This window comes from Bos taurus, chromosome 17, assembly GCF_002263795.3.
Source record: "Bos taurus isolate L1 Dominette 01449 registration number 42190680 breed Hereford chromosome 17, ARS-UCD2.0, whole genome shotgun sequence".
NCBI classification, from domain to species: Eukaryota; Metazoa; Chordata; class Mammalia; order Artiodactyla; family Bovidae; genus Bos; species Bos taurus.
Window position 1 is genome coordinate 2,522,878 of NC_037344.1, and position 15,429 is coordinate 2,538,306.

Below are 15,429 nucleotides of genomic sequence, written 5' to 3' on the forward strand. Positions count from 1 at the left end.
GAATCCAACAACATAATAAAAAGATCATACATTGTGATCAAGTAGGCTTTATTCCAGGGATGCTGGGATCCTTCAATATTCACAGATAAATCAATGTGATATATCATATTAACAAATGGAAAGATAAAAACCATATAATTATTTCAATAGATGCAGAGAAAGCCTTTGACAAAATCCAACACCCATTAAGATAAAAAGTCTCCAGAAAATAGGCATACATTTTGTATGCCACATTATGTCAAACATAATTCAACATATTAAAAGCCATATATGACAAACCCACAGCAAACATCATCCTCAATGGTAAAAAAAAAATTGAAAGTATTTACCCTAAAATCAGGAACAAGACTAGAGTGCCCATTCCCACCAATACTACTCAACGTAGTTTTGGAAGTCCTAGCAACAGCAATCAGAGAAGAAAAAGAAATAAAAGCAAGCAATCCAGACTGGAAAAGAAGAATAAAACTCTCACTGCTTGAAGATGACATGATCTCCTACATAGAAAACCCTAAAGATGCCACCAGAAGATTACTAGAGCTAATCAATGAATACAGTAAAGTTGCAGGATACAAACTTAATACACAGAAATTCCTTGCATTCCTATATGCTAACAGTGAAAGATCAAAAAGAGAAATTAAGGAAACAATTGCATTCACCATTGCAACTAAAAAAATGAAATACATAGGAATAAATTCATCTAAAGAAACAAAAGACCTGTATACAGAAAACCATAAAACACTGACGAAAGACATCAAAGATGACACAAATAGATGGAGAAATATACCATTCTTGGGTTAGAAGAATCAATATAGTGAAAATGAGTATACTACCTAAAACAATCTAGAGAGTCAACTACCAATGGTATTTTTCACAAAATTAGAACAAATAATTTCACAATTTGTATGGAAATACAAAATACCCTAAATAGCCAAAGCGATCTTGAGAAAGAAGAATGGAACTGGAGGAATCAACCTTCATGACTTCAGACTATACTACAAAGCTACAGTCATCAAGACCATATAGCACTTGCACAAAGACAGACATATAGATTAATGAAGCAAAGTAGAAAGTCCAGAGATAAATCCATGCACCTATGGACAGCTTATGTTTAACAAAGGAGGCAAAAAAATATACAATGGGAAAAGACAGTCTCTTCAACAATTGGTTCTGGGAAAACTGGTCAGCTTCACAAAAAATAATGAAACTAGAACACTTTCTAACACCATACACAAAAATAAACTCAAAATGGATTAAAAACCTAAATATAAGACCAGAAAATATAAAACTCCTAGAAGAAAAGATAGAACACTATCCAAAATAAATCACAGCAAGATCCTCTATGACTCACCTCCCAGTGTAATGGGAGGTAAAAATAAACAAATGGGATCTAATTAAACTTACAAGCTTTTGCACAATGAAGAAAACTATAAGCAAAGTGAAAAGACGTAATGGAAGAAAATAATAGAAAATGAAAAAACTGACAAAGAATTAATCTCCAAAATATACAAACAGCTCATGCAGCTCAATACCAGAAAAAAATGAACAACCCAATCAAAAAGTGGGCAAAAGACCTAAACAGACATTTCTCCAAAGAAGACACACAGACAGCTAGTAAACACATGAAAAGATGCTCAGCATCACTCATTATTAGAGAAATGTAAATCCAAACCACAATCAGGTATCTTCTCATGCTGGTTAGAATGGCCATCATCAAAAAGTCTAAAAACAATAAATGCTGGAGCGGGCATGGAGAAAAGGGAATTCTCTTACACTGTTGGTGGGAATGCAAACTGATACAGGCACTATGGAGAACAGGGTGGAGATTCCTTTAAAAAGTGGGCATAGAACTACCATATGGCCCAGCAATCCCATTGCTGGCCATATACCCAGAGGAAACCAGAATTGAAAGACACATGTACCCTAATGTTCATTGCAGCACTATTTACAACAGCTAGGACATGGAAGCAACCTAGATGTCCATCAACAGATGAATGAGTAAGGAAGTTGTGGTACATATACAGAGTGGAATATTATTCAGCTATGAAAAGGAGTGCATTTGATTCAGTTCTAATGAGATGGATGAACCTGGAACCTATTATACAGAGTGAAGTAAGAAAGAAAGAGAAAGACAAATACTGTATATTAACACATATATATGGAATTTAGAAAAACAATACTGAAAACCCAACATTCTAGGCAGCAAAGGAGACACAGGCATAAAGAACAGAATTTTGGACTCAGTGGGAGAAGGTAAGGGATGATTTAAGAGAATAGCATTGAAACATTTACATTACCATATTTAAAAGAGATGACCAGAGCAGGTTTGATGCATGAAGCAGGTCACCCAAAGCCAGTGCTCTGGGACAACCCGGAGGGATAGGGTGGGAGGGGGGTTCAAGAAGAGGCAGAACATGTATACCTGTAGTCGATTCATGTTGATGTATGGGAAAAAAGAAATCACAATATTGTAAAGCAATTGTCTTCCAGTTAAATAATTTTTAAAAAAAGAGAGAAACTAAAGAAACAATCCCATTCACCATTGCAAAAGAATAAAAAAATACTTAGGAATGAATCCAACTAAAGAAACAAAAGACCTATATACAGAAAACTATAAGACACCGATGAAAGACATCAAAGATGACACAACTAGATGGAGAAACATACATGTTCTAGGATTCAAAGAATCACTATCATGAAAATGAGTATCCTACCCAAAGTAATCTATAGTTCAATGCAATCCCTATCAAACTACCAACTGTATTTTTCACAGAAGTAGAACAAATAATTTAACAATTTGTATGTAATTTTCTTTTTTGTGATATCTTTGCTGGTTTTGATAGCACAGTGACGGTGGCTTCACAGAATGGGTTTGGAAGGATTCCTTTACCTGCAGTTTCTTCAGAATAGTTTCAGAAGTATATGTGTTAATTCTTCTATAAGTATTTGAGGGATTTCATCTGTGAAGATATCAAGCCCTGAACTTTGTTTTTTTGGAGGTTTTTCAGTCAGTTCAGTCACTCAGTCATGTCCGACTCTTTGCAACTCCATGAATCACAGCACGCTAGGCCTCCCTGTCCATCACCAACTCCTGGAGTTCACCCAGACTCATGTCCATTGAGTCGGTAATGACATCCAACCATCTCAACCTCTGGCATCCCCTTTTCCTCCAGCCTTCAATCTTTCCCAGCATCAGTGTCTTTTCAAATGAGTCAGCTCTTTACATCAGGTGGCCAAAGTATTGGAGTTTCAGCTTCAACATCAGTCCTTCCAATGAACACCCAGGACTGATCTCCTTTAGGATGGACTGTTTGGATCTCCTTGCAGTCCACGGGACTCTCAAGAGTCTTCGCCAACACCACACTTCAAAAGCATCAATTCTTCAGCGCTCAGCTTTCTTTATAGTCCAACTCTCACATCCATACTTGACTACCGGAAAAACTATAGCCTTGACTAGATGGACCTTTGTTGGCAAAGTAATGTCTCTGCTTTTTAATATGCTGTCTAGGTTGGTCATAACTTTCCTTCCAAGGAGTAAGCATCTTTTAATTTCATGGCTGCAATCACTATCTGCAGTGATTTTGGAGCCCCCAAAATAGGAATAGTATGAACAGTATGGAGGTTTTTAAATCACAGATTAATCAGTTTCAGTAATGTTAATTGGTCTCTTCATATTTTCTATTTCTTCCCTATAGAGTCTTGGAAGAATTTCTAATAACCTGTCCATTTTTAATAGGGAGTCCATTTTATTGGCCTGTAGTTGTTTATAGTTGCTTTATGATCTTTCCTATTTTGTGGGGGTGGTTGTAATTTTTCATTTTTGAATTGGGCCCTCTCTCCCTCCATTTTTTGATGAATCTGGCTAAAGGTTTATTAATTTTATCTATCTTTAAAAAAAAATCCTTTCGTTTAATTGATAGTTTCTTTTTTGTAGTCTCTCTTTTAATTCTGCTCTAATTTTTTATGATTTCTTTTTTTCCTACTAGCTTTGTGTTTTGTTTGTTCTTCTTCCTCCAATTGTTTTATGTGTAAAGTTAGGTTGTTTATTTGTGGTTCTTTTTGTTTCCTGAGGTAAGATTGTATTGCTATAAACTTCCCTATTAGAACTGCTTTTGCTGCATCTCATAGGTTTTAGATCATTGTGTTTTTGTTTTCATTTGTCTCTAGGTGTTTTTTGTTTTGTTTTTTTTTTTTTTCTGTTTCCACAGTTATCCATTCATTGTTTAGTAGCATATTTTTTAGCCTTCAGGTGTTTCTGTTTTTTGCTTTTTTTTTTTTTGTAGTTGATTTCCAGCACTGTGATGTTGTGGTCAGATAAGATGCTTGATATGATTTCAGATTTCCTAAATTGACTGAGGCTTGTTTTGTGGCCCACTGTGTGATTTCACCTGGAGAATGTTCCATGTGCACTTGAATAGAATGTGTGTTCTGCTGCTTTCAAATGGAATGCTCTATAAATATCAATTAAGTCCATGTGATCTAATGTGTCAGTGTAGGTCAGTGTTTAATGTCCATTGATTTAAGTGGGGTATTAAAGTTTCCTACTATTATTGTGTTAATTTCTATTTCTCCTTTTATATCTATTAATATTTGCTTTATGTATTTTGGTGCTCTTGTATTGGGTGTATATATATTTACAATCATTTTATCTTCTTGGATTGACTTCTTGATCATTATGTAGTATTCTTCTTTGTCTCTTGTTAATAGTCTTTATTTTGAAGCCTGTTTTGTCTGATGTAAGTATTGTTATTCCAGCTTTCTTTTGGTTTCTATTTACATGAAATACCTTAATCCATCACCTCAATTTCAGTCTGTGTATATCTTTAGATCTGAAGCAAGTCTCCTTCATGCAGCAAATATATGGGTCTCATGTTTTTATCCATTCAGCCATTCTATGTCTTTTGGTTGGAGCATTTAATGCGCTAATTTTAAGGTAATTACTGATATTTATGTACTTAATGGCCTTCCCTGGTGGCTCAATGCAGAACTGAGAATAGGCCTGCCAATTCAGGAGATGTGGGTTTGATCCATGGGTTGAAAAGTTCCCCTGGGGAAGAAAATGACAACCCACTCCAGTATTCTTGCTTGGGAAATCCCATGGACAGAGGAGCCTAGCAGGCTACAGTCCATGGGGTCATAAAATAGTTGGATATTACTTAGCCACAAAATAACAACAATGTATTTAATGCCATTTTGTTAATTGGAGATTGTTTTCTTAGGTCTATTTTTCCTCTGTTCTTATACTCTTTTCTCTTGTGATTTAATGACTATCTTTGGTATTTTATTTGTATTTCTTTTTCTTTTTAGTGTGTGCTTATCTATAAGAGATTTTTTTTGTGGTTACCATGAAGATTTTATGTACCAATCGCATGCATGTGATTGTTAATCTCTTAATTTCAAATGTATTATAACAACCCTGAATTTTTACTCTCCCCCTCACGATTATTGTTGATGTCATATTTTACACCGAATTGTTTTGTGTATCTTTTAACTTCTTAGTGTGCTTGTAGATCATATCATACTTTTTATCTTTTAACCTTCCTACCAGCTTTGTGTATAGATGATTTCTTGCCTTACCTGTATAATTTTCATGTTTCCAGTTGTGGCCTTTTCTTTTTTTCTTAGAGAAGATCCTTTAATATTTCTTATAAAGCTGATTTGGTGGTGCTGACTTCTTTTAGTTTTTGGTTGTCTGTAAAGATTTTGATTTCTGCAATCTGAATGACAGCCTTGTTGAGCAGAGTATTTCCTACTCAGACTTTTGGTAGGTTTTTCTCTTTCATCACTTTAAACATATCATGACACTCCCTTTCGGCCTGCAGAACTTATTCTGAAAAGTTAGCTGATAGCCTTATGGGATGTCCCTTGATTGTTATTTGTTGCTTTCCCCTTGCTGCTTTTAATATTCTCTCTTTAACTTTAGCCATTTTGGTTACAATGTGCCCTGGTGTATTCTTTGGGTTATTTCAGTATGGGACTGTACACTTCCTGGACTTGGATGACTATTTCCTTCCCAGGCAAGGAAAGTTTTCACCTATTTTGTCTTCAAATGCTTTCTCAGGCCCTTTCCCTCTCTCTTCTCCTGGGCCCTCTAAAATACAAATATTAGTGAACTTGACGTCCCAGAGGTCTCTTAAGCTGTTTTCATTTCTTTTCATTCTTTTTCCATTCAGCATCAGTAATTTCCACTGCCCAGTCTTCCAGTTTGCTGTTGCATTCCTCTATAAAGATTTATACTCTACTGTTGATGCCATCTTGTGTATTTTTCATTAATTATATTCTTCTCTATTTGGTTATTATTTATAGTTTCTAATTCTTTGTTATAAACCACTAACTTCCTGCTCTGTGCATCCATTCTTTCCCAAGTCCTTTTGACCATCTTTATGATCATTACCCTGAACTCTACTCAGATAGACTGCCTATCTTCACTTAATTCTTCTTCTGATGTTTTATCTTGTTCCTTCATCTGGAACATGTTCCTCTGTTGCTTCATTTTGCCCAAGTTTCTGTTCATATTTTTATGTATCTGGTAGATTAGTTATGTTTCTGAACCTTAGAGAAGTGGTCTTTTGTATGAGATGGCCTATGCATCTAAGCAGCACACTTCCTTCTTTTCACCCAAACTATATGCTTTAGAAGTTTCCCCTGTGAGGGCTATGCAGGTCCTTCTGTTGTGTTGGTCTGATTGTGTGGACAATCTTGTAGACTTTATCGGCCCCTGGTCTGGTTGACTGCCAGGTCCTGTTTTGTGCAGAAGCTGCCAGGTGCTGGCTGGCAGGGCCCGGTCACTAGGTGGCAGACTGCAAAACCCGGTAGGCCCAGTGACTAATGCTGGACTACTGGCAGGCATAATGGGGTCATGGAGCCTGGCTCCAGACCATAGGAATCCTAGAGCTGGTTTTGGATCACTGGTTGGTTACAGGGACATTCCTGACACAGTTGGGTACAGGGTACAGGGTATCCTGAAGCTTGGGTTGGCCTGCTATTGGGCATGGCCAGGCCCCAGTTGACCCCAGGACAGGGTCTAACCTGCTGTGGCACACTGGGTACACACACTGTGGGATTTTGGTTTCCTTGCATCTGTTGTCTGTCGCCTGATGGATGTAGCTATGCCCTGGGCTCTCTAATTGGTAGGACCGTGTCCAGTAGTGGCTGTGGGCTCCAGTGGTCTTAAGACAGCCTGTGGTAAATGGGTGGGGATGTATTAACTAACCCAGTTAGTTTCTTGGCCTGAGGCATTTCTCTGGTTCACTGTACAGAGAGGGTGATCAAAACCATCCCCAAGAAGAAGACAGACAAAAAGGCAAAATGGTTGTCTGAAGAGATCTGACAAAGTGCTGGGAAAAGAAGAGAAGCAAAAGGCAAAGGAGAGAAAGAAAGATATATCCATCTGAATGCAGAGTTCCGAAGAATAGCAAGGAGAGAGAGTCTTCCCAAGTGATCACTGCAATGAAATAGAGAAAAACAATGGAATGGGAGATACCAAGGGAATATTTCATGCAAAAATGGGCACAATAAAGAACAGAAATGGTATGGACCTAACACAAGCATAAGATATTAAGAAGAGGTGGCAAGAAAACACAGAAGAAAAATATTAAAAAGATACTAATGACTCAGATAACCACAAAGATGTGATCATTCACCTAAAGCCAGACATCCTGGAGTGTGAAATCAAATGGGCCTTAGGAAGCATCACTATGAACAAAGCTAGTGGAGGTGATGGAATTCCAGTTGAGCTATTTCAAATCCTAAAAGATGATGCTGTGAAAGTGCTGCACTCAATATGCCAGCAAATATGGAAAACTCAGCAGTGACCACAGTGCTGGAAAATGTTAGTTTTCGTTCCAATCCCAAAGAAAGGCAATGCCAAAGAATGAACAAACTACCATACAACCGCACTCATCTACACACTAAGAAAGTAATGCTCAAAATTCTCCAAGCCAGGCTTCAACAGTATGTGAATCAATAACTTCTAGACCTTCAAGCTAGATTTAGAAAAGGCAGAGGAACCAGAGATAAAATTGCCAACATCTACTGGATCATAGAAAAAAACAAATGAAAAACATCTACTATTCTTTCACCAACTATGCTAAAGCCTTTAAATGTGTGGGTCACAACCATCTTTGGAAAAGTCTTAGACATGGAAATACCAAATCACCTTACCTACCTCCTGAGAAATCTGTATGCAGGCCAAGAAGCAACAGTTAGAACTGGACATGGAACAACAGACTGACTCCAAATTAGGAAAGGAGTTTGTCAAGGCTGTATATTGTCACCTTGCTTATTTAACTTATATGCAGACTGCATCTTGAGAAATGCTGGATTGGATGAAGCACAAGCTGGAATCAAGATTGCTGAGAGAAATATCAATAAATTCAGATACGCAGATAACACCACCCTTGTGGCAGAAAGCAAAGAGGAACTTGCTCTTGCCTCTTGAATAAAGTGGAATAGGAGACTGAAATAGCTGGCATAAAACTCAACATTAAAAAAACAAACATCATGGGATCCAGTCCCATCACTTCATGGCAAATAGATGGAGAAACAATGGAAACAGTGACAGACTTTATTTTCTTGGGCTCCAAAATCACTGAGGATGGTGACTGTAGCCATGAAATTAAAAGATGCTTCCTCCTTGGAAGGAAAGCTATGGCAAAACTAGACAGCATATTAAACAGCAGAGACATTACTTTGCCAACCAAGGTCCATCTAGTCAAAGCTATACTTTTTCCAGTAGTCATGTATGGATGTGAGAGTTGACCATAATGAAAGCTGAGTGCCAAAGAACTGATACTTTTTAACTGTGGTATTGGAGAAGACTCTTGAAAGTCCCTTGGACTGCAAGGAGATTAAACCAGTCAATCCTAAAGGAAATCAGTCCTGAATATTCATTGGAAGGGCTGAAGCTGAAGCTCCAATACTTTGGCCCTCTGATGTGAAGAAATGACTCACTGGAAAAGACCCTGATGCTGGGAAAGACTGAAGACTGGAGTAGAAGGGGATGACAGAGGATGAGAAGGTTGGATGGCATCACTGACTCAATGGACATGAGTCTGAGCAAGCTCTGGGAGTTGGTGATGGAGAGGGAAGCCTGACATGCTGCAGTCCATGGGGTTGTAATGAGTTGGACATGACTGAGAAACTGAACTAAACTGAACTGAGGCATCCCAGCACTACTGCCTATAGTTTATTGGGCAGGGCCAAGTCTTGGAGTTAATGAGCTAGAGTGAAGATTCTGCAATGGCACCCACCCATACCACTGTCCACACAGCAGAAGTAACTCCCAATAATGGCTGCTGCCAGTTTCTATATCGTCTGGGTGCCACAGTCACCCCTTGCCTCTTTTAGAGATTCTCTAAGACTAGCAAGTAGGTATGGCCATTTCCTATCAAATTTCTGCTCTTGATCTGGGTCCTAGAGCATGTGAGACTTTGGGTGTGTCTTTTAAGAATGAAGTGTTTTCCTCCAATCCTGTGAGATTTCTGAAATTAAGCCCACTGGTCTTCAAAGCCAAATGTCTGAGGACTCATCTCAGTGCAGGATCCCCAGACTGGAAAGCCCAATGTGGGATTTAAAACTCTCACTCTGTAGGAGAACCTCTGCAATATATTTGTTTTCCAGTTTGTGGGTCACCCACCCAGGGTTATGAGACTTGACTATATCGAGTCTGCCCTGCCTACTGGTCTTATTTTGGTTCATCCTTTTTGTCTTTAGTTGTAGATCTTTTCTATTAGGTTCCAGTCTTTTTCATCTATGATTGTCCTGCAAAGAGTTGTGATTTTGCATATACACAATGGAATATTACTCAGCTATAAAAAACAAACATATTTGAGTCAGTTCTAATGAGGTGGATGAAACTGGAGCCTATTATACAGAGTGAAGTCAGTCAGAAAGAAAAACACCAATACAGTATATTAACACATTTGTATAGAAGTTAGAAAGATGGTAACAGCAACCCTACATGCAAGACAGCAAAACAGACACAGATGTAAAGAACAGACTTCTGGACTCTGTGGGAGAAGGTGAGGGTGGGATGATGTGAGAGAATAGCACTGAAACATGTATATTACCATATGTGAAACAGATGGCCAGTCCAGGTTCGCTGCAGTTAACAGGGCACTCAAAGCCAGCACACTGGGACAACCCAGAAGGATGGAAGGGGGAGGGAGGTGGTCAGGGGGTTTGGAACAGGGGGACACATGTACACCCATGGTTGATTCATGTCAATATATGGCAAAACCCACCACAATGTTGTAATTAGCCTCCAGTTAAAATAAATTAATTAGAAAAATAGTTGTGATTTTGGTGTGCTTGTGAAGGGAGTTGAGCTCAGGGTTTTTCCACCCCTCTGTCCTGGCCAACCCCTTGGTGGTAGCCTTTTTACATGTATTTTTTATAAAGCCTTTAGTCTCTGTTTTCTTGACATTTTACAGTCTGATTTGTCATCATTAAGGGAATTCTCTGAGTCCCAGTGACCATTTACAAAAAAGAGCTTACTTCACCTTCCTCTCTCCCTTATTTTCAGTTACATCATTTCTACTTTGTTATAACACTTATGTATTATATTCCCACCCTTAGTCCCACCTTTTAGTCTTGGTTCAACTTGGTTCAATTAATGAAATGCTCACAATCATTTCTTTTCCTAAAGTTTCCCTAGTCATATCCTCTAGTAGATTCCTCTGGAAGCCTCAGGACGATATTCCATGAGTGCCTAAAGTGGCTTTTTTCTCATATTCCCAAATGTTTGTTTGAGGATTTTTCAGTTTAAGGTACTGTGTAATTATTTTCTGCTACTTAGCATTTTTTTCAGGAAATTTTCATCAGCTGAGATGTATACTCATTTCTGTCTTCTTTTTATGGTGGCTTTATGAACACGTAAACTGCTTTGATCTATTTACTTCACAGACAGGCTTGGCAATTTTGAATGGCTTATAAGCTTCCAGGTTTAAGGATGCTCTCTGCTCTGTGTAGTAAAGAACAACTTCTTTAACGGATGACAGTTTTGTGGGTGATAGTTGTGTGCTCCCTTTTCTTTTATGGTTATTTGTTTATAGGATCCTGAATTTCACCTCTTCAATTTTTTTTCCAGTTAACCATTCAGAATCCAAAGGACATGCCCCAGTTCCTTTGACTTTCTTCTACCAGAAGAGACTGCTTGAATATACCAGGACTTTTTTCAGTATTTTCACAGTTGAAGTGGACTGCTGGCTCACCCTTAAGCTTTGTACTTCCAGATCCCTTTTTAACATTTTCCAGACCTTTAACACATCCTTTGTCCTCCACAAAAGTTTGCATCAAAAACTCGAAAAATAACTACTGGAAGAACAAAGATAGAGGCTTCAGGCTTCAAGCTATATTACAAAACTATAATGATCAAAACAGCATGGCACTGGCATAAAACAGACATACAGACTACTGGAACAGAAGAAAGAACTGGGAAATAAATGCACACATATATGGACAATCAATTTACAACAAAGGAGCCTAGAATATACAATGGGAAAAGCATAGAGTCTTCAATAAGTGTTGTTGGGAAAACTGGATAGCAGCATGCAAAAGAATGAAACTGGACCCAACTTCAACTTATACCATACACAAAAATTAAATCAAAATGAATCAAAGACATTAATATAAGGCCTAACACTCTAAAAGTCTAAAAGGAATTCTAGGTCATAAGCTCCTTGATATCAATCTTGGTGATGAATTTTTTATATTTGACACCAAAACCAAAGGCAAAAAAAGCACAAACAAACAGCAGGGTTACATCAAACTAAAAAGTTTCTGCACCGCAAAGGAAATCATTAACAAAATGAAAAAGCAACCTACCAAATGGGAGAAAATGTTTCCAAATCATATATTAATATATGATAAGGGGTTAGTATCCAAAATATATAAAGATCTCACATAACTCAACTGCAAAAAAATCCAATTATAAATGGGCAAAATACTCATTTTTTCTAAAGAACACATACATAAGATCAACAAGCACATGAAATGATGCTCAATATAACAAATCATCAGGGAAGTACAAATCAAAACCACAATGAAGTATCACCTCATTCCTATGAAAGTGGTTATCATCAAAAAGACAAGAAATAAGTGTTGGTAAGGATGTGGAGAGAAGGACACACTTGTGCATTGTTGGAGGAGTGTAGATTGATGCAGCCACTATGCAAAATAGTACGAATGTTTCTCAAAAAGTTAAAAATATACTAACTACAACCTGATGCAGGAATTCTTCTGGATAATTATCTGAAAGAAAAAAATGACGATCTGAAAGACGTCCGCACCCCGTGTTCACTGTAGCACTAGTTCAAAAGCCAGAAAAAAAATGACGATCTGAAAGACGTCCGCACCCCGTGTTCACTGTAGCACTAGTTCAAAAGCCAGGACAGGAAAATACACTAAGTATCCAACGATGGATGAATCGATAAGAAAATATGTGTGTGTATATGATGGAAAATTATTCAACCATCAAGAAGGAAACTTTGCCATTTGTGACACCATGGATGTAATTTGAAGACATTACGCCAAAGTGGAGTAAGTTAGAGAGAGAGACAAATACTGTATGATCTCATGTGTGGACCTAAGAGCAAAAAACAAAAAATCTGATTTCACAAGTACAGAGTTCAGATTCAAGGGTCTGGGAGTAGGCAAAATAGATAAAGGGGGTAAAAAATACAAACTTCCAGCTACAAATTAATAATGGGATATAATGTAAAGCATGGTGGTTATAGTAATACTGTACATTTGAAAATCACTAAAAAATAGAGCTTAAAAGTTATCAATCAGAAAAAAAATGTCTACTTATGTGTGGTGATGGGTGTTAAGATTTATAGATACGAATACTGAATCATTGTTATATACCTGAAAATAATATAGTGTTATATGTGAAATACAGCTCAATAATAATAAAAACTCTTCGGCAATTTTTCATCCATATTTATTTTTACTTACAGGTAGTTTGCAAACTGTAGTGTTCTCTAGTTGTGCTAAAGGTGTGGATCATCCATGGCTTTGCTTTAGATTATTCTATATAGTTTCCAGAAAACGTGTAAGAGACATCTGGGTTTTGGTGCATTCCATTACCTTTAGGAAACTAGATTCCAAATTTTTTCCCCTTAGTCAACTGACTTTAGTCAACCCCATAATACAGGAGACTGAGAAAAGGATGAGAGTATAGCAAAGAGTCCTTTAAACCATGATATGCCATTTCAACCTGATAGTGGGGCTCCTAGGCTCATACCTGGTGATATAGGAACACCTAATTCATAAGGGTCAATCTCTATTAAAGCCTTTGACTGTGTGACCACAATACACTGTGGAAAAGTTGGCTTAAAGCTCAACGTTCAGAAAACTAAGATCATGGCATCCAGTCCCACCACTTCATGGCAAATAGACGGGGAAACAGTGGAAACAGTCGCTGACTTTATTTTTCTGGGCTTCAAAATCACTGCACATGGTGATTGCAGCCATGAAATTAAAAGACACTTACTCCTTGGAAGGAAAGGTATGACCAATCTAGATAGCATATTGAAAAGCATAGACATTACTTTGCCAACAAAGGTCCGTCTAGTCAAGGCTATGGTTTTTCCAGTGGTCATGTATGGATGTGAGAGTTGGACTGTGAAGAAAGCTGAGCACTGAAGAATTGACGCTTTTGAAGTGTGGTGTTGGAGAAGACTCTTGAGAGTCCCTTGGACTGCAAGGAGATCCAACCAGTCCATCTTAAAGGAGATCAAATCCTGGGTGTTCATTGGAAGGACTGATGCTGAAGCTGAAACTCCAGTACTTTGGCCACCTCATGTGAAGAGTTGACTCATTTGAAAAGACACTGATGTTGGGAAAGACTCAGGGCAGGAGAAGGGGACAACAGAGGATGAGATGGCTGGATGGCATCACTGGCTCAGTGGACATGGGTTTGGGTGGACTACAGGAGTTGGTGATGGACAGGGAGGCCTGGCGTGCTGTGGTTCAAGGGGTTGCAAAGAATCAGACACGACTGAGCAACTAAACTGAACTGAATCTCTATTAAACCTAATCACAAACGAAGAGCTGTTTTTCAGGAAGAGAATTATTGGCCTAGGAAAATGCAACTGTTTCAAATCTTGGAGGTCTTTTTTCACTGTTTTTCTAGCAGAAATTAGACACATTTCAAGTACATTGGACCCACTGAGTCAAAACTGGTGAACTGCATAGCTGATTACATTGCTGCTTTCACCATATTTTGCCTGAGACCCCTATTCAAAACCCATTAACTTCTGATCACACAGTAAATACACCAGTGTAGTTTTTCCCTAATGTGTGTGTTTGGATTATGGTTCCTTAAAAATCTTCGTTTCTGAGAAGTTATATCTTTTTACTTAAAAGAAATTTAGATAAAATATAGGAGAGACAGATAGACCAATTTATCATTGCACTGTATCTGGAGTGAAGGGAACTAGAAGTGTGACCTCATATGCTTTCCTCATAATCATGTATTTTGTAATCCTTCCACAGCCTAATAAAAACACATACAAATGTTTTCTCCCTCTTTACCCAAAATACATCAATTTCTAAACTTTACTTTTTTCCCATCGCTTTCTATATTAGGAATAAAGAGTATTATTTTGTACAACCTTTTCAGTTCAGTTCAGTTCAGTCACTCAGTCGTGTCCAACACTTTGCTACCCCATGAACCGCAGCACGCCAGGCCTCCCTGTCCATCACCAACTCCTGGAGTTTACCCAAACTCATGTCCATTGAGTTGGTGATGCCATCTCACCATCTCATCCTCTGTCGTCCCCTTCTCCTCCTGCCTTCAATCTTTCCCAACATCAGTGTCTTAAAATGAGTCAGCTCTTCGCATCAGGTGGCCAAAATACTGGAGTTTCAGCTTTAACATCAGTCCATCCAATGAACACCCAGGACTGATTTCCCTTAGGATGGACTGGTTGGATCTCCTTGCAGTCCGAGGGACTTGCAAGTCTTCTCCAACACCACACTTCAAAAGCATCAATTCTGTGCTCAGCCCCCTTTACAGTCCAACTCTTCCTATTCACCAATAAATGTATTATTTAATCAGTCCCCTAATGAGGGCTTCCTTGATAACTCAGTCAGTAAAGAATCTGCCTGCAGCACAGGAGACCCCAGTTCGGTTCCTGGGTCGGGAAGATCTGCTAAAGAAGTGATAGGCTACCCACTCAAGTATTCTTGGGCTTCCCTGGTGGCTCAGCTGGTAAAGATCCACCTGCAATGTGGGAGACCTGGGTTCAATCCGTGGGTTGGGAATATCCCGTAGAGAAGGGAAAGGCTAATTCCATGGACTGTATAATCCATGGTGTCGCAAAGAGTCAGACAGGACTAAGCAACTTTCACTAGTGATGGGTATTACAGTTACAAAATGTTTCAATGAATAGTTTTACACATACTATTTCACACATGTGCAAGTAT